The sequence below is a fragment of the Melopsittacus undulatus genome, chromosome 2 (genome assembly GCF_012275295.1).
Source record: "Melopsittacus undulatus isolate bMelUnd1 chromosome 2, bMelUnd1.mat.Z, whole genome shotgun sequence".
Classification (NCBI taxonomy): Eukaryota; Metazoa; Chordata; class Aves; order Psittaciformes; family Psittaculidae; genus Melopsittacus; species Melopsittacus undulatus.
In genome coordinates this window covers 41234938-41255159 of record NC_047528.1, presented here as the reverse complement: position 1 = coordinate 41255159, position 20222 = coordinate 41234938, and the positions used below count along the sequence as shown (strand labels likewise).

Genomic DNA, 20222 nt, shown 5'->3' with positions numbered 1-20222 from the left:
AGGGATTATGGTACCAGAAAAGCCAAATTGCGTGGTCCTGAAATCAAAACAGAAGTTATCATGGTGAGTGCCTTAGTAACACAGGAAAGCATCTGTAAGACAGGGTGGAAGATGGGAAAGGAGAAATGTTGTCTGAGTAAAGAAGAAGCATCAAAGTGCTTATTTATTTGGAGATTGATATTGTTATAATTTATTTAACACCTCCATGGAGAACAATGAACTTGGCTGAAATAAAAACAACTGGGGAAAAAAAGAATTTGTTGAAAATATTTGATATACCTAATACCTGTCAAGGAAAAGTGTGAAAGACTGCTATGATAATATATGCAAAGAAGACACCCCAGGTGTTTTTGGCTGCCTACTAGGTACAAAATCACATCCATGCCCAGCTGAATATGTTCCTTTGCTAACATGCCTGCAGAATGGTTCTCAGTCCCAATGCACAAATGCTGACATTTCTGAAACCTTTCTTGTCGCTTTGAAACTGCTCCTCCAGGTTTTTCATGTGCAGACCTTCTTTTGTAGCCTATGAAACCCCTGCCCAGGGAACAAATCAGGTATCACCAATTTTACAAAGACACAGTGGAGAGCAAAATAACCAGAAGCCATGGACACCGTGAGACAGTGGGAGTTACAGGGAAAACTTGGAAAGATTTTCCCTCACCATGTCTCTACATTACCAGCAGAGATGGAGTAGCTTTATGTTCCTATGAGAATATAGCACACCTCTCTTTATAAAGCACTCTTTAAGGGATCCCTTGTTTGGTTTTTTTTTAGCTCCTGAACAACCAAACACCACAATATGAAGAGCTGAGATAATGGAATTGAACACGGAGCTTAAACCGATATAAGAAATTTTCTCAGGGTGATGAATTTAGGATTTAGGTCCATAAATACAGCTATAAACTACAGAGTTTTGAAGTTAAAATCCAGATCAACCTATTCTGTTCCTGGGCATCAAACTGAAACACTGTCCATAACCAGGAAGTGCTTTTCTCCTTTTTCTTACAAAAAACATTAGCCAAACATTGTGAAAACCCAAAGCTCCTTCTTTCCCAAAACATGTTTCTCAATGATTTCCTACTACCTACCGTCTTTTGCTAATGTCGGATTACACTAAATAAGGAACTGTCCCTCCTGTTCTTCTGCCTCTTAAATAAGACCACAACCCTTTAAGAACTCTTGCTGAAATAAGGCAAGTTTAAAATTAAGAAACAAATAGTGCATGGTCTCAATCCAAGGTAATAGAAAGGGCACAGAGCTTTCAGATCAAGGGAGTGGAAGCATTAATACTGTGTGGTCCCACTTTCCTAGAATATGTGTCTTGGCAACATTGCTAGTCTAAATCTGGCAAATTGAATATTTTGACCTCAGTCCCTGGAGAAAAACATTCACCTATCATATCAGATTATAATTTTCCTCTTTTGTGCGCCATAACTGAACCATTCTCCATAGATTAGTGTGTACACTAACACTGCCAGTCATGCACTGAGCTAGGTTGTTTTTCTTGGGGATTTTTTAAGGAGAGTGGACTGAAGGGAAGATGATTTCCTGATAGTCTGTCTAAGAATGAACAATTGGCTTATACAGAGTACAGAGAAGTATGAATGTGGTGTACAAAAGCTCTGATGTTCATACCCAAGGAGTATTACTGCTGATGTTTGAGTGAGTCACATGAAATAGGATAGTGCTGCTTGTTAGTTGTGCTTACACGTTTTAGATTGACCATTTTGGTTAATGGCCACCTAGAAGTTGGCTATAAACCCTAACGTTTGATGGCAGAGTGCCATGCATGTTGAAACACTTTAGAAGTAGATTCAAAGAAACAGAAGCTGACATCCCTGCCCAAAAAAAGTCTGCAACCTCATACTTGATGGCAGCTGTTGGATAAAGGGGCAAGGCCCATGTTTTTATGTTGAGCTTAACAGCAGTTGGAGTGGAGATGGAGAAGGAGCGGAGGAAGCACTTGGCAGATGATCACAGGCTGGATTGCAAGATAGCAACCATACCCAAAAGGCTGTATGTGCTGATGTGGTTAATTCCTTGGCAAAGAAAACTCATTTATTTGCCTGTATCCAGAAGGGAAGGCTCATGAAAGGAACTGCTAACATAGTTCCTCAACTGCAGGTATTTGAACTGATTATCTGTCAACCCAAAGGTTTCCCTAAGTTCAGCAAATGAACACAGTCTGTCTTCTAAAATATATCATGTAATTTCTTAAAGCTTTTGTCTAACCATGCATCCCAAATAGAAAATGCATTTATTTTTTTTTTGTTTGGGTAGTGAGGTTGACTTGAAGTTTCTTTAAGTTAGAAAATTGAATATAAGCTGAAATGGAATAAACAACAGATAACTTAAGAGTGGTTTTTTATAACTGGTGTTAATTTCAATGACAATCTTCTGATATTCAGCACATCACTGATTTATTTCAGATGTATTTTTATGTGTTTCAGGCTTGCATTGTTAAATATGCTATTGATTTTCTGTTTTCTTTTGTTCTGAGGTTCCAGTGTGCTCTCTGCTGGTGATGCCATTCCCCATTTTGAAAAATGATTGATTAATTATGATTAAATAAAAAAAGACATGCAAAAGTTAAAGGTAGAAGTCACTAAATTGCTTTCACAAGTATTGTCTGTTTGGTGCTAGAGAAGGATCTAAGACAAAATGCAAACAGGACAACGGATATTGGGGAAGAATGGTGAAGAAAATTCTGTATCAGTGGAGGACAGACACAAGAGAGGTAAGAGGCTGAGGAACTACGAGTAAATTTTATAGGACCTTCCTTTTGGTAAGTTTAGGGAAACTCCATCATGGGAAGAACACCTCCAAGAAGACTGGAGAGAGACATCTGTGACTCTGAGTGATAAAACTCGATACAAGCAAGTTAGTAGTACCGCTCTGTCAGCTTTATGGCAGAAGTGGAGGATTAGAGAAAAAGTCTAAAATATGCATGTAAACACAATTGTCGAGCTTATGAAAAAGTTAAGTAACCAAAAATGTTCCGTGGGCTGATTTGTTCTTCTGGCTTCCAAAAGTATGGGGTTTCTATTTTTAGAATCGTGTATACTGTTAGGTTCCTGTTTCAAAATTTAAGACTGTTTTTCAGAAAACACAGCATGCTGAAAAGTCTTGCTCATTTAACAGGAAATGTGATTAAAGTGTCTTTTCTCAAGAAAAAAAAATAAAAAGAGAGCTTTCTAAACCTTTAGAAATACCAAATGTTTTCAAAATGTTTCTGTGTTAAACTGTGAGCTGGAACATTTTCAGATAGACAATGTACACTCAGCTTTGTTAAGCTAGATGAGAATGGAAACAGAGGGGTCAGGTGTATGGAGTGAGCCAAGATGGTGATTTAGTAGGACAGGTTTTCCATAAAAGCATGTGATTGAGAACTACGTTTCTCTATAAATCTGTGATATATATCAAACACTAATGTGTAATATCCCTACTTCTGTATCAATCTATTGATATATAATCATGTAATACATTTCTCCTGCAAATGGAGCTACATATTTTTTGCTTTAGATACTGCCCTGCAAATTCATGCATATGGGTAATAGTTCTTAGCAGCAGGCAATAGACCATGTAAACAGCCAACATAGCACATAATGAAGCTCACAGAGAACAAATTTTATCACCAAATGCCAGTCAGCCAAGCCCTCTTCAAGATGATTTCCTCAGATAAATTAGATAAATGAATAAAATATTTCTAAGTATGACAAAATAAATATCAATGTTTTAAAATATTTTATCTGAAATTCAATGGAAATGAGCTTTGTTTGCTTCTCAGGGCATGGGAACACATATAACATGATGTTTCTCTGTTCCTCACCTTATCGCACCATCTACATGCAATCTTCTTCCTGCTATCACTATTCATTTTTCATGTGCCAAGTATTCATTAATCCTTTAACCTCAGTAGGTAGAAACCAGTTTTCCTCTGCAAAACAGTCAGTGCTAGGAAAGCCTTGCTCCATGTTCCCAGTGGTTAAGAAAGCTGAACGTTAATACTCATGGATTTTTATTGATAAATCTGAATATAAGCTATGCATCTGTCCAGGAAATGTTTCCAGTGATGTTCTATGGTAGCCTTCTTCCCTTATGGGCTTACGTATTTTATCTTTTAAAACAAGTGTTACAACGTTAACTTTTGACTTGGGTAAAATCTTCTGAAATCTAATGAATCACATATGTAACTCAGGGTGAGTTGTTGGAACTGGCTCTGTATCTGAAGTAATAATATAAGGAAATAAATTGCTTGAGTCACTAGACTGTATTTTAACTTGGTGCTCACTTTTCTCCAAAGGAAATGTTTACACTAGAGGCAACATTATAATACTAAATCGTACCCAATCCCCTTTATAGCTTCTGGAGACATATATTTATATAGACTGTGAAGCAGATTTCTGTTTATGACCATTTTAACATTTCTTACTTGGTATTCTGCCTCTTTTTTAACCTTGTAGACATTGAGGTAAGATGCAGGGACAAGTAGTGAGTGGGTTGTTGTTACCTAATCAGTTTATGCTGAAAGGCAGCAGAGGACCAGTTACAGGGAGAACACATGAAGAGATGCAGAGATGTATTTCAGGCAGTTGGCATGAAATCCTCTAAGGGAACAAACATTGGTTCTGATTCTTCTGGCTTCCTCGGTAAATACTGTGTAGAGCAGCAAACATTAGTTTGTATTTAATGAAAGTAATGGTGTTTTAGCAGTAATTATTTACCCGAGCTCAGCCTGGCTTTCTGTGTAAACAGACAAGCTACACAGGCTTTTACAAACACACTCACATGACAGGCCAACCCACTAGACAAGGGTCCCCTCTATTTGCATCTTATTTACCAAATTATTGTTACGAGTGGGATCCTCTGGAACTGCTGAGCTGAGCCTGAATCAACAACAGGGGTGGGGATTCAGTAAAAACTTGCCATTTTCTACCTGCTCTGACCATGTTGTCCAGCATGGCACCCTTACTGTTCACCAGGCTGTTAAGCTCCCTTTAACTGAACCCTGTTTCCCCCAGACATTGTCCATCTTAGCGGTCAGGCCTGGCCAAAGCTCACCTGCACTCTGGCCACAGAGTGTTTACTTAATGCAACACGAACCATAGAGGCGGCAGAAAACAGCCACATCAGCTTTACATTAACAAAAGGCTCTCAGATGCAAGGGAATCCCTGGGTAACCCGACAGGCCAGACTAATAGCCTTGACATTGGTCAGGTGCGGGCCAGAATCTTTCCACCGAAGCATTTCACTGTGTAAACACATACGCATAAGAATGCTTTTGAAAAGAAATCTGCTTAAAGTTTAAACACTAATTCTCAGGTATTATGTTTTTGTTTCCTAAGGTTTTCTAAAGGTTTTTCAAAACATCAATGTAATAAAACAGTTTAGGTTTTCGGCAAACTTTAAGATTTGGATTTCTCCGTACATTGTTATAAAGCCTTTACTTCTGTGCCTCCGCGCACCAGAAACAAACCACAACCACACAGGTTTGCTGACCCAGCCCCTGCGAGCCCCCCTGGCAGCCGGGAGGGCCGGGCCAGCCGCGATCCTCCCCGCCCCGCCTGCTCCGTGCCTCAACCTCTGTGTGTCCTGCCCCGCAGCTGCCCTCAGCCTCCACATCGCCCTCTCCGTATCTCTCCGTCCCCTCGGGGCGCTCCTCAGTGCCGCGACCGCCATGTCCCCGAGGGGCTTCCCTCAACACCGCCGTGTCCCCTGCGGGTCCCCTCAGCATCCCCACTCCCCACGGTCTCCGCCTCGTCCCACCCGCTGTTAACCTGCTCCCCCCTCCGCTCGGCCCCGCCCTGCCCTGCCCTGCCCGGCCCCGCCTGCCCTCGGCGCTCCCCCGCCCCGGGCCTCCCCTCGGTGCCCCCGCTGCCGGCCCCGCCCGGCCCCTCCCCGCGGCGCTCGGCTGCCCTGCCCCCCGCAGCCGGGCGGGTCCAGGGCCGTGTCCGGCGGGGGCGGTGCTGCCGGGCGTTCCCGTCCCCACCCCCCGGGGCGGGGCAGGGCGGGCGGTGCACCGGGTGCCGGGGGCGCGGCCCCTCCCCTCCCTCCCTCCGCCCGGCTGCCGGTGGGGGCGGGGACGCGCCGCATGCCAGCGACGCCACCGGCGCCCGCCGCGGCCGGAGCAGGGGCCGGGAGCTGGGGAGGGGACGTCGGTCCGGAGCGGGCCCTTTGTCTGGAGCGGCCGGTGGGGAGTCTCGGCGGCGGCACCACCGGGAGGCGAGGCGAGGAGAGGCGGCGCCGGGAGCCCCCACCCCCGGCCCAGCCTGGCCCCGGCTCATCATGTGACGCGGGTAAGTCGGCGGCGAGAGCCGCTGCTCCCCGGGCTGTCCCCATTCATTACCCGGGGACGGCGGCTGCGTCCGCCGGTGTGCCCTGAGCGAGCGTCCGTCCGTCCGTCCGTGTGGTACCGCCCGGGGAGAGCGGGGCGGACGGACAGACAGAGCGAGCGGGGACCCTGTGTCAGGGGAAGGAAACAGTTTCTCCTGCTCTGCCGCTTCTGCTCAGGTCTGTGCCGATTCCCTTTCTTACCGGAATAAACGGATAACGTGTAGGTTTTTGTTGCTGTCCCAATCAGGTTTCTATTATACAAAAAAAAACCCAAACCAACCAAATCGTTCCGGTACAGAAGTTAAATAATTTTAAAGAAAAGTGGGGGCACAGCGCACCCCGTCTATCCAATTCCTCTTTCTTCCCCTTCTTCCCCCAGCGCAGTCGGGGGTTAACGGCAGTGCCCTCCCGCCCTCCATCCCTCCTCCCATCCCATCCCTCCCCTCCATCCTTCCCGGTGCCCTGGAGGCAGCAGTACCGGAGGGGGGTGGCGGTGGGGTGTGTGTGTGCAGGGTGCTGGGGGCCGGCCCGAACTTTTCCCTCAACTTTCCCGCTGAGGCTTCAGAAGGGGGGCGAGGAGGGAGGTGGGAGAAGGCGATGAAAAAGAGGGGGGGGGAAATGAAAAGCGATAAGCCAGGAGTGATGAGCAGCGAGCTGGGAGCGCCCAGCTCTTTGTGCTGCCGTCCCCGGGGCGGCCGCGGTGCCCCTGCGCCTTTGGGGTGGGAAAGGTAATATAAAAGGAAGTATTAAATAATATATATATATATAATAGGAGTGAAATACTCTATGGGGGAAAAAAAAGAAAATACGGGGGGGGGGGGGAACAGTGTAATGATCTATGGGGGGGAATAAAGATCAAGAGCGTACCACTACATTACCTTCTACCAAAATAATTATCATCTCTAAAATAAATACTTGCTGTTCCAGAAGTCGGACGGCGTTGCTTGGGGAGCAGACTGCTGGTATTTACATTAAAACCTGTGCCCAGAGTGGCTGCGGGAGATGCGTGTGCCCCCCCTCCCCATGACATCGGTGTTCCCCTTGCGAACCCCACCAAAAGGTTTATGTTGGGGGAATGCTCTGGGATAAAATTTGGACTCCTGTCTGCCTCTAAAAAGATTTTCTGGGGGGGGGGGGGGGGGGGGGAGGAGAGAAGGGGAGGGGAAGGTGGATATAGAAGCAGCCAAGATGGGTTATTTTACCCCCGTCCCCCCCCCGCCATGGTTTGCAGGGGTGTGATGCTCCGCTCCAGACGTGGGTTTTTCAGATCCTGGCATGGAAAATAAGATGTTTCACACGCCTAGGGAGCAGGTACGAGCAGTTTGTTAGGGAGGCACTGAAGAGAAGTTCACTTGCACTGGGGTTTATGTCGGGCTTGTAAAATCCTGCAAGCTTTCGGCAGTCCCCCTGCATAAGTGAGTAAACCAGTTTATCTTTTTTAATTCTCTACCGTGAAAGAAATGGTGATGTGCCTCTCCCGTGGTGTTCCCCCTGCTGTCCCCTTGCTGTCTCGCTCTCGGCAGGTAGATATCCGCGGCAACTTTGCGGGGTTGCTTTATGTAGCGCTGGTATAAGGGCTCCATTTTCTGCTTTCTGGTTGGTCTACAACTCCGAAATGCACAGGAACAGCGAAGTGGTCTTAGTGCTGGATTAGTAACTGGGCTGAATAGGTCACAGATGGGGCGATAGAGGCGTTTTATTAATGACGTAAGGCTGCATAAACCCGGTCTACTGATTTTTTCTATTTCAATATGTGGTTCGTGCAGGGGGGGAGGGGGAGTATCTCTCTAATGGGACGTAATCAACTTGAAACCGCTGACTGCAGCCTGGCGTGTCACCCAACGTCACCGACCGGCCGCGCGGAGCCAAGGGCGCGCTGCCTGCGGGGGTTTTGTGTTAGGATTATTTAGTATTTTTAGGGCTTTTCATTATGACTTGCTCTTCCCCCTGCCCGAGGCTTTGGCAGCCGGCCGGAGCTGCTGCCGCTATGCTGCCGGCAGGTGCCGGCGCTGGAGCTCGGTGGGATGACATCACCCCCTCCAAGGCTGGAGCAGCACCCATGCGCACCCGTGCCCAGGCCGGCCCCCTCACCCGCTGCCTCCAGAGCAGCACCGGGAGCATCCGCCTTAGTGTTTCTGGCTGTTTTCTTTTCTTCTTTTATTATTCCTTTCCCCTTCGTTTCTTTTGCTGTGTCTGGTACCTGGAACTGAGAGGTGGGGGGAGGGGGGCACCTTCCTTCAGGCAAACCTCATTAGGATTCCGACAGCTTTACAAGGTGAATTTGCACACCCACTTCCCCTTTTCCCCATTTCTTTTATCACCCCCCCTCCCTCCCCCCGGTTCATGGAGAAGTCGATACCGTACTGCAAAAGAGTACTGGTATTTTCTCTTCTATCCCCCAGTTGTGTGTGGAAAAAGAGGCTTTTTGAGGAGGAGATGTGCTGTGGGGCATTTGATGAGTGACTGCACACGTGCTGGAGGGGCTGGGAAGGAGTTCAGGATGTGGGAGATACTGTTTGGTTTGTGCTTCTGGGAGTGAGGCAGTGTCAGTGAGTGAAGGAGGGGGGATGGGAAATGAGGTATCTTAAATGTATTTCTTTCCCCAGTAATACTTAGTGGCAATATTTCCAAGCCTCCTGGAGAAAAGCCTTGGCTGGAAAGGCCCCTGAGAGCCCAAGAAGGCTGTGTAACAACTCTTAAAAATAAACTTGAAGATTCCAGGACAGGCTAATCGGGGAGTCCTCTGCCAGCTGTTTCTGCCCGGGTGCTCAAGCAGAGTTGTGCTGCAGAGAGCAGGCTGAGGTGTGGTGGGTCAGAAGTAGCTCTTCTTCCCCCAGGAGATGGTGGAGCGGGGTCTGTGCAGGGCTTGGGCTGCAGAACTGCTTGGTAATGACCATCTCCACTCAGACCGAGGTGCTGGGTGATGGTACCATAATCAAATAGAAGTGCAGACCGTGTTTTGGAAGGAAGATAGGTATGCTCTCTCAGATATTTGGGGAGTTGTCTAATGCACTGTGGGGTTCCAGAAGGTCTGTGTAATTCAGTGCAGGTTTTGGTGCTAAAAGGGCATCCTGTTTAGGTTTTGGGTAGTTCATGGCATAAATGGAAAGTGGATGCCTTTTCTCATCACTGGGTGGATGATGCCCGCTTAGCCTTCCCAGAGTTGTAGTGCTGTTGCCTCCGTGCTTCAGGCTGCTGGATTGCTTCTGTCAGGCTTGCATGGCCACCGGTGCTACTTTTCAGGATGGCCAGCCTCCTTGCTTGTTCCTTCAGCAAGTGTCATCTGCATTGTGTAGCAGGTCTTGTCAGTATAAAGTTGGCTTTGACCTAATCTTTGTTTGAATCAAGTAAAACAAGAGACTGTGAGGTGTTTGTATATTAATAAAGCTGGGGAATTGTTTATTTTGCTGAAGTGTTTGCTTGTGACTTTTGAAGTGTTGTATCTTGATTTATTTCGTTGGAGGGTGATTGTGTTTTGCCTTACCTTGACGTAACTACAAAGTGACACAAAAATGAATTGAGTGAAATGGAAATTTCATTTTTAGAGAAGCTGAAAGGGATGCAGCACCGAGACTTTGACCTTCTCAGCTCCTGACTAGTGGTTGTTTACTACAGCTGCAGCTGTGCGTCTTTGGAAGAGGAGGAGCTGAAAATACAAGCATGCTCACTTCCCCAGCTAAGAGGAGAGCATAGAATGAGCATGTTGTTTCAAAGTGAGATGTAAAGAAAGTATTGAGCAGTCAAGTTGTTGCTTTTCCTCTCCTTTTGTACCAAGTGTGCTGTGCTGTAACTGCAAGACAGATTTTGAGTCTTGGAAGTGCAAATTTGAAAGAATGAAATGACTATGCTTCCTATGCAGTGAAATTAGCTTTTTTACAAATGAAATGCATACTTATGCTATAAAAAAGAGGAAGGGCTTTTGCATGTAGTACTAAGGACACTTTCAGCATTTTTCATCAGTGGAAAAAACTCCATGTAAGCTTACCCTCTGTTCAGCAGTTGAACTTTAGACGTGCTCTTGTTTCAACTGAATGGTTCATTTATTTTTTTGGAATTGGTACTAAATGCAAGAAAAAAAAAGAGCAACAAGAGTTATTTGAGGAGTCAGTGTCAAAATTATTGTTTTACTTTACAGCTAGACGTAGAACTGTGTTGACAAACTGGACTGGAGCGTTGGCTGGACCTGATATATGTATGTGGCACTGTTGCAAAAGTTGGTAAAATTGGACCAGTGTGAGGGTGTTTGTGCAGTCTCTTTCTGTCTATATATCTATAAAAAGGAACAACAAAATCCAGGTCTGTGCTAGTGGTGCTGCATTTGTATTTGGAAGCTCTCTTCCACACTTAGACTTGGTGCCCTAAAATCTGTGAACTTTCTCATACTTCTCAAAGTTTGGTGTGACTGATAGGTTTGAAGTTTATTCTGAGCCTGTGCTCTTGTGTTTGCTCCCAGGCAATAACTATAACACAAAAGTGGTAGAGAATTCTTTAATCAGCTTTATTTACCTTTTGGTGGCAGAGAATTCTTAAAATAATACTGGGAGACAGAAGGAAGAAGAAAAATGAATATGGCTTTGCCAAGAAGTCAGTATTCCTACACTGTAACCCTGAGCTTGTGTGCACTTTCCTTTCTTGAGTTCAGTGTAAAATCTCATGGTCTTTATCAGAAAGCATGAGCTAGACCTTGGTGTAAGCCAAAATTAAGTTACAATATACAAGTGTTTTTTTTTTTTTTTTGCATTTGTGTCTGCTGCAGAATGATGTGTTTTGATTTGGAGAAGACAGCTTTAAATTATGGTGTGCTTTGGATCCTGTAACCATTTCGGTCATTTCCTGCATTTTTGGGAGGGGATGGTGGCATGAGCCATCCTAGTGTTTCTCAACTGAAATATATGGTGGGACTTGGGAGTGAATATATGAAGTCATGTGAAATCTATTCAGGGACTGTATGCTTCATACTGACTGCATTTCTTCATGCATTCCACATCTGTGCACATCAGCTCCTGTGTCAGAAGAGCCCGTTCAGCTGCAGGCACAAGGGTAGGACTTCTCTAGGTATCGGCTTGCTAATTATTCCTTTTTAAATTTAAAGTTCAGTAAAATCGCAGGAATGCAAAGGCTAAGGTGTATCAGAACTGAAACTGTGTGCGCTGGGGTCACGGCAGATCCCATGATCAAAGATTATTAAAAGTCTACACTCAGTAATACTGACTAAAGTTTGCCCAGACAGTTTCATGCTGGCGTTTCCTACCCTCTGAATGCCATCCTAGCAATGCCTATATTCTTTTTCAACCTGCTGATTTGTTTATTTGTTCATAGGTTATTTTCTTTTTTCCTTGAAACAAATGCTTTCATGTGCAATAGTGTTTATCCTTTGGTGGGTTGCTGGTGGTGTGGTGTTGACAGGCTTTGGAGCTGCAGCACAGACCAGCACCACTTGAGTTAAGGAATGTCTGGTTAGCAGTAGCAAGCCTTTGTCCTCTCTGTGAACCAGCCTCCAGGACTGGAATGAAGAATGAAGCACAGCTCTTTGCTAATGGCTGGCACAGTGTTTGCTACATAGCAGGGTAATGATGGGACTCGGGAATCCTGAGCTTTGTTTCTGGCAGTGGGGTGAGTGTGTTCTCTAAACATAGAACAATCAAATGTGTGACCTTGGACATCAGCACCACAAAGGGGATAATTAATCAGACGGTGTTTCCTGTTGGGAGACCTGGATTTTGGTGCTGGTTTTGTCAGATATCACCTAGGACAACCACTTTGTTACCCTCTCTGTAAGGTGGTAAGCAGTGACCCTGATTCCTAATTAGTGTGGGGCATTGTGCTGTGGTCAGAGCTGCAAAGAGCACAAGGTTATGCATGCTAACTCTGATCCTCACACTGACTACCTAAATAGCTTTTTTCCTTTGCTTAGGCCAAGGAGGGCTTTGCTGCTGGTGGTGTTCTGTCTCTTTCCTGGAGCATCATAGGTGCTGGACAGCAACGTGGGAAGCACAGTTATGCTGGCTGGCTGGGTGGGTGCAGGTGATGTGCAGAGAGGTCAGCTGGAAGTAAGTTCGGGTCTGTTAGCAGAGCTGGAACAAGCTCTGGAAGCCTTCCTGAGCATGGGAGAACTGCAGTTCTCGGGTACTTTAAGTGTCGGCAGACTGGCATTGACATAGGTAAAGGTGGCTACCTAACTCCAGCACTTTGTCTTTTCTGTGGGATCCCTAAGGGAAAGTATTTCCAAACAAAATGTTATCAGTGATTTTTTTTAGCTGCTTTTCTCAGTTACCAGAATCATCAGAAGTGGCTGGTGTGTTCCCAAAAACTTTCAAATCAAACTTTGCAGGAGCACTCACTGAGAATTTCAGCTGAAATGATTCAAGCTTGTTAAGTAGAATAGTGCAATATTAGAAACTTGTGACGTGAATTTCAAAGAATAACTGTGACCGTTGTCATTTGCCATGGATGTTACCCCTTTTTTTTTCCATGGGACCCGTGTTTTCAGATGGTCTGCTAAAATTTGAGGACACTTTTTATAGCAAATGTGATAACACTTTGTCAAATGAGGTAGCCACTGAGGCGTTTAGGATTAATGGTGTCAGTTGCCAGTTCTTCCGAGGGAAAAAAGAAAGATAGCGGCTGCATTATGTGGTAATGCCTGACATGAATCTGAGCAGGACTTGACTTAAAATTGGAATAATGTAGAAAATTTTTTTTTTTGCATCTTTGAGTGTGCAGTGCTGGCATAAAACAGTTTGGAGTTAGCCTTCAAGTGTGGATTGGCAGTGCACTAGGAAAGCATGTAAAGAGCTGTGATTCATGACACTTAGAAATCATTTAAAGTTTGGACAGTAGTTGGAGCTCTTCCAGTTCCTTTTTCAGAGCATCAGTTGCAAGAAAATTCGGGTTAAGTAGGAAATGAAAAGATTTTTCTTAAAAGCTGGGGGCAAGCCCCATTCATTTTCAGTTTCTATAAATCAGTAACAGTACAAGACAACTTAATTTTTTCCTGGTTCCATTCTAAGCAAGGAAATCTTTTGCATAGACAGTGCCCTACAGAATTTTGAATGGAAAAAATGAGTTAAGTGGGTTATTTTTTCCCCTTTTGACAGGGAGAGCATGCAGACTCAGTCTCGTTAGCAGGCAGATTTGGAGGCTGCTATTTCAGAAAGCATTGCCATTTTCACTTTTACTTTCCAGATCTATATTCAGCTAAATCAACATTTTGCTAAAATGTCATTGACATTTATCTTAAGAAAATATATCAGTAATTTTGGACTTCTTGTTTTGAGAAGGTGTCAGATTTGTGATTTTTGGTTGTGGCTCTATTGGGGTAAAGTTTACAGTAGTCACATGGAATAATTAAATATAAACATAGTGTGAACTGTAAAATATCATGAGACTTAGTACTTTTTCTTTTTTGCATACTAGCCAGTATTCAAGATGGATTTATTTTGTGCTTGCTGGAGATGTGCTCTCCTTCAGCTTTTACGTATTGCTGGATTTAGGAAGACAATATTTCTTTTTCATTGCAATGCTAAGGAAGCATGTGGGCTGGGCAGGGATGGGAGGCTTGAGTCTGCATAGCAATCACAGACACTTGCTTAAGTCAGTTCTGGCAGATAGCTTGAATAAAATGCATTCCTTTCCCAAAAAAAGGAGCTTAGCTCATCCTTGCCTTAGAGGTGTGTATTAAAATCATGACACCAGAATCATTCCCATGCTCAAAAGACGATCGGAAAACCTCTCTGTTGGTTGGTGGTAGAGGAAGTCTCAGATGTTTAACTTGCACATGGATACATACACTGTACTTGTTCAAAGATAGGTGAGAGGAGACCTTTGCTGAAATCCTGGGAGAAGCTTTTCCCAGCCCTGCAGAATTTGGTGGTAGTGAGGAAAGAGCTGCAGCTTCTGTGGGCTCTTCTCGTGGCTTTCATTATTTGGTGTTTGACTTATCTTATGCGTTGTGAAAGTGAGCACCCCTGGCCAGGCTGTAGTTTCTTACATTAGGGAGAGCACCCAGGACCGTGGTGGTTTATCTGCTCTATAAACTAGTAATTCCAGTCGGAGTTCATCAGACGTTATAGCATTTTTGGTTTAAAAGTTGAGCAACTAGACCGCAGCTTTTATGAAGATTGAAGGTTAGCAACTGTGTCAAGTACAGGAACCGTGTCCTAAAAGCATCTTGACATTGCTGCAAGTGCTGTAGAAGCAGCAGCAGAGAAGCCATGAAGCCACGTTTAACCAACATAAGTTGCAAAGACTGCCTGGATGTACAAGTTTTAATTTAGACACAGAAGCCGAATTCAATTTGTTCACCCAGTTTGTAAGATGAGTTCTGTTTTTGGAGACCTGTCTAGTGCTGTATGTCTAATAGGACGCTTCCAGCTTGAAACTGAGCTCTTAGCCTAGAAGTACTCCTAAACCACTGAACTGTTATGCTTTGAAACTGTCATCCTTGCTCTTGGTGCCTGATACAGGCTTTCCTAGCTGTCTGTACAGCAGTCTTCTGCCTAAATGTGAGGCCGTGTGATGAGTGGGGGATTTAATTATTTATATCATAGACTAAAGAACATGTCAGGTACCTCTGTAGAGTAGCATGTAAAATGCAGTTTAAGTCTTCAATGACTTAGTGAGAAGGCTTCGAAAAGTGCATGTTTGAAACCTTCATTGAAGAGAAAGGCTGCATTTTGAGTTCAGTGCCATCCCAAAGGATGGTTTCATATCGTGGCTGGTTCTGTTCAAAGTCTTTGGTTGCTGGTGGATGTGTTGGCTTTTCAGCAGGTAGCAGAAGGAGTGTACGGCAAACTCAAGTGAGGGCAGGACTTGGTGAAGTACGGAGAAATAAGCGATCTCACCATAGGATTAAATTGTAGATTAATTGCTTTGAAGATCAGAAAAATGCACTATGATCATCTAATAATTTTAAATAATGGCATCAGTAGAGTATCACCTTGGTCTGCATGAAGCATGTGTGGTCTCTTGGAGTTGGAACATTTTGTGAATACACGGTTGTAAGGTAAAAAACTTCTTCATGTGATGGGGCATCAGCTGTCATCTTTGGTAAGCTGTTCAGTGATCCTAATTACTCTAATGTCTATGCATTATTTGTACCCTGAATTTATCCATATATTTGGCTTCCAGCCACTTAACCTTGTTCTACCTCTGTCTCTTAAATGAGCGGTCAACTAGTCTCCTGTCAATTCCTTCTCTGTCTTTCTTCTCAGAGTTTGCATAATTGAACAGTGTTTTAATTTGTGGCTGTTGAAGAGGGTGAATTCATTTAAATCATTTTGACTTTAAAGTAGAAGGCAGGAAAACTTAATTTAAACAATCAGTTTAAATCTTGAGTGGTTTCTGCAGTTTTTACTGATTTTACAGCTCCTGGTGATACCAGTCGGGTAAGTGATGTGTAGTGTGCTGATGTGCAGCAGCCAAAATAGTCTTTATGCAGAGAATACTCAGATTTTTAGCCAAGAAAATGCATTGTGTGCATACAAAGTTTGCAGAGTTCTGTTCATTTGCTGAGTTTTAATTTTTGCACACTTAATATTACAATATGGCTGATGGTATTTCTTATTTAGTAGATTTAATTTTACTGTTGACTGTCAGCTACACTTAGAAATTGAAACTCATAAACTGTAGAGAACATAATTGAGGCAATTTTTATTAATATATTTATTTTTAATGTGCCAGGTTACTTAAAAAAATCTTACTAAAATGTATTTGTGTTTCAAACTAACTTCTATTTTAATAAAGGAAACGTAATATTTGGTTATTAAGAGAAACTCATAGTTTCTGTTCAAAATATCCTTGAGAGTTTTACAACTTTTAGGTATTACCCTTCAGCATATAATTAGATTAAAAAAAAATAGAAGAGGAAAACACATCTCTCTAACTTCCTTTGTTCCCAGTAGATTTTTCAGTTTCTGAATGAGCTAGTTATTGGTCTGTGGTGATTGAGTAAGCTGTGAGAAAGATGATATTCTGTTATACACCTGCTTATTGATTAGTTTACTACACTTCAGTTTTGTTTAATCCATGATTTTTATCAGGTTAGTAGTTTCTTTGAAGTTCAGCAGCAAATGTGTACTGCTTGAGAACTGATGAAAATGGCTTTCTTAATTTCAGATTAATTTTTTAGAATAATTTATATAAGAGTAATGATTTTTTTTTTGTTAGAACTTATAATAATGTTACAGAAAAGGGCAATTTCTTTACCAGACAGGTTTTAGAGCACTGTTAGTTACCTTGCTTCTTCTGGAGGTATTAAACATTGTTAGAAGATAGGAGTAGCCATCTATTTTCATTTTGTGAAGCTGCCTATGTAAATAACTTTTTCAAATACTTCACTTATTCTTAACTGTTGACACTGACCCCATTTCTCAGGTACCTTTTTGGACATGTCTATTCAATGTATTATATCTAAAGTATGAAATAGAATGCTTGTTGGCTAGAGGTACCAGCTGAGCAGAATCACCTGGGCTCAGTGTTTGATGTGCTTACCTTGTGCTGCACTTCTCAGATCTTTCTCTCTCTTGTTCACTGTTTTTTCTTCCTATGTTTTTGCAGGGTAATTTCAAATTTAATAATGCTATTTTGGGGATACTTCAATGCCTCTATTTCCACTCCCCCAAGTGTTGTTCATTAATCATACCGGTTTTTAAAGAGTGAGTAAGGATTTTGGGTGATTTTGCTGATCGCTGCTCAACTCGGAGAGTCATGCTCTTTCACAGGGATCTTGTCATTGACGTCCTACTGGTACTTGAAAAACAGGAGCTCTTCCCTGTAACTATTTAATCCTTTTGGAGACTTTCTTCCACGCTTACATATATACTGCTCTATTTCCTCAGCCTTCTGGAGGAGGTACAATTCTGTAAATAAAGTTTAATTTCTATGTATTCTGACCTTAAAACTGTGATCATAGGCAACCTTATTTTTTAAGGAAACCAAACTAAAGGTGGGCCTTTCTCCTTACTTTCTCTGTCTTCTCCCTAACATCTTGAAAAAGCTACTAAATGCCAAAGCAAGATTAATTTGTTGGTTTTGGGTGAGGTGGGGTAGCTTTTTCATTGTGCAGTTTTGTTCAGTGTGATAACTACATTTCAACTTGTATATCTCATGGAGCCAGGCAAAATGATGTAGATGCAGTTACTGAAAACCGGTACCTCTGGAAACATGATTCCTTTCCTCCCTCTCAGAGGGAAAAGGAAGTTTGTTGGCTGTGTCACTTTCTTTTTGCAAGTTGACGTAACTAGTGCAGATCCTGTGAGAAGGATCAGGGCTGGGAACAAGGACCATTGTGTGGTGTAGCCCCATGCTGTAAGTCGGGAAAACGGAAAAGTGGTGTTCACATGGAAGGGTTATTAATGCTTCAAGCTGCCCCAGAGGAAAGGGAACCAGGTAAAAGCACTAGAAATACGTCCAGGCATGAGGGAAACCGTCTTCCAAAAGAGTATCTCCTTATGCTCTTGGTAAGTCTAAATGAGTGTTTACTTATCTGGGTTTTAAAAAACCTAAGTGAAATACATTGTGAAGCTGATCTGAAACACGACACATACACCACTACTGCAAAACTAATTGGTCTCTGGGGAAATACCACCTGTCTAAAATCCCATTGACCTCTGGTCACTTGATATAGTCCCAATGTTTGCTCCAGTTCTCTTCCTGACAAACTCTTCTCCAGTGCACACTCTGGTGACTTGGCTTAAGCTTCCAGCGGGGTGCTTGAAGTAGGCTTGTGCATCCTTCCATTGGGCTTGCTGCTGTTTGAGATTTTTATGTTCTTTGTAAACCACCAGTTTATATTGAAATAGCCCCTTGCAGTCCAGCAGTGGTGTGTGAGGCTCATGAACAGCCCTCCATGGAGCTTTTGAACTTTGTTTTGTGAGTGCAGTTCTTCACATGGCAAAGAAGAAATGCAAGCCTAAAGCTTTTGCAGTCATCAGCTTAAAATCCTTTTTCTGAAAAGGCTAATGATTTCATTCTTTACCGGAGTTTTTAGATGTTGTTTGCTGCTCTTCACCAGTAATGTTGTTCTTGCTTCTCCATGCAATGTCTGTTAGCCTTTTTATTTTATTTTATTTTTTACTTTCAAATTTACTTTTTTGACACAGAATTACTTTCTGCTGCATGTAATTCTAAATGTAAAAACCAACCATCCCTTAATTTATATTTTCATGTTATAGATGATGTAGCATGTTACAGGTCCCTGGAGCCCTGAGTTTCTGCTGAAGATTTATTGCAGTGGTTCCTGCAAACACTGCAGTGAAGCAGTAACCCCTTGGTTTCTGGGTCGGTGCCATAGACAGCTGGAGCTGCATGTGATGTCTTGGTGTTGGTCCGGTGCATTACCTTAGGGAAAACCTGTGGTACCTCACAAGTTGCCATGTAGAAAGTGACTCTATTTCTTCTGTTTAGGTCAGGCTGTAAGGTGCCTTTTGTGTTCTGATCTTCTGTACCCATCTGAGGTTTGAGGTGACCATGACTACACTTGCAGTCTAGCGGTAGGGTCCCTTGGGCCTTTCTTCTCCTTGCACTCTAGGTGAGGGCTGTCTTGATATGTTTCCTTGTGTTTGTCCTGGGTCCAGGATCTTGGGAAAGCATTTCTACTCTTTCTCATCTGTTTTCCCAGTTGTGTTGTTTGACTCTGAGTTGCCCTTCTGTTGGGTGAAGGCAGGTTTCAGGGGTGAACAACCACTAAATGAAGGGGCAGGGAGAGGACACAAGTGGTGCAGAAAAAGTAAATGTGTGGGTCTGTGTTTCATTAGGAAGTGGTGACAAAAAGAAAGCCTGTTTTTGCTCTGTAACTTAAGAACTTTGAAAACTATTGGCTACTGAATATGCTTTCCATGCAGCATGGATTTCTCTTATTGCAGCACTAGTTATTATGCAATGAAGATCTTGTCCATTACTATTATCTCATCAGCTCTGGAATGACATTTCTAATACTGCAGACAACTTTGAGATGTTTTGTAAAGCAGAAGCTGGTTTTAACTGCTTGCCACAGGATTAATGTAGCTGATATGATGCCTGCAATGTTGTAAAAAGTGTTTCTGTTGTAATGGTTTTTGTTGTATGAACAATCCTCTCTTGTAATGTCAAAAGAGCCTCCTGGCTGCTCCTTCCAGATTTGTCGAGGAGCTGCGCGTTTGTTTTGTGTGTTGTGTTTGAATGTGGATCTTTGCAGGTTTCAGGTTTGAGGTGGGTGCAGTACATTTTGTTAGAAAGTCCATGACTTTGTCTTGATGCCATTTGCATAAGGAGGAGTTTGAGGTGCTTCCTTAAAGGGCTGGTGTTACTGTCTTTACCCCGAGCCACCAAAGAGCATCCGTGTTTTGCCCAGTATTCAGTTTCTATAAGCAAATAAAATGCATCATCCTGAGGAACTTTGGATATGTGTTTTCTGTATTAACAGTTGTTGAGAGCATCTTGTAGGTAGATGTGAGAGCACAACATGTAGTTTTCTAGTTTGGATTCTCCTCATGAAACTTCAGAGCCTTTGGTTTTCAGCTAGGATGTTTGGACACATAATGTTCTTTATATAATTTGAAAGCACATTACCCAGCTTTTTGGAAACAGAAGTCTGACAGAACTCAGCAGATAGGAAAATGTCTTAGTTTTGTTGCTTTGATCTGTCTTCACTGTGCAAGAGCACAAAAATACTGTTACAGGCATTTTGTTTCAGAGTTTTGTGTCTTCACATTAATCAAAGTGGAGTTTATAGATTTGATATTTTTACTAACTGTCACGTTCTACTTTTTTCTCCTCTGTTCTTCAGATAGAGATATTATGTCATTGCAGCTCTACTGATAATCTTGCTTTTTCCAAAGATCCCATCAAGAAAATTACTTTGAGTATATTTTGTTCTCACCATTATTTTATCTGCAGGATGCAGTAAG

At 43.1% G+C, this 20222-nt stretch overlaps 1 protein-coding gene across 2 annotated transcripts in view; it reads left to right on the top strand.

Annotated features, from left to right (window-relative positions):
• The first annotated feature begins 6131 nt into the window (after window positions 1-6131).
• The window catches only part of KLF12 (KLF transcription factor 12), a 244941-nt gene continuing 230850 nt past the window's right edge, over window positions 6132-20222 (top strand). For both annotated transcript variants that reach the window (XM_034074351.1, XM_034074350.1), the window contains exon 1: window positions 6132-6299. The gene's annotated coding sequence lies outside the window, so the exon portion shown is untranslated. The remainder of the gene's footprint in view (window positions 6300-20222) is intronic.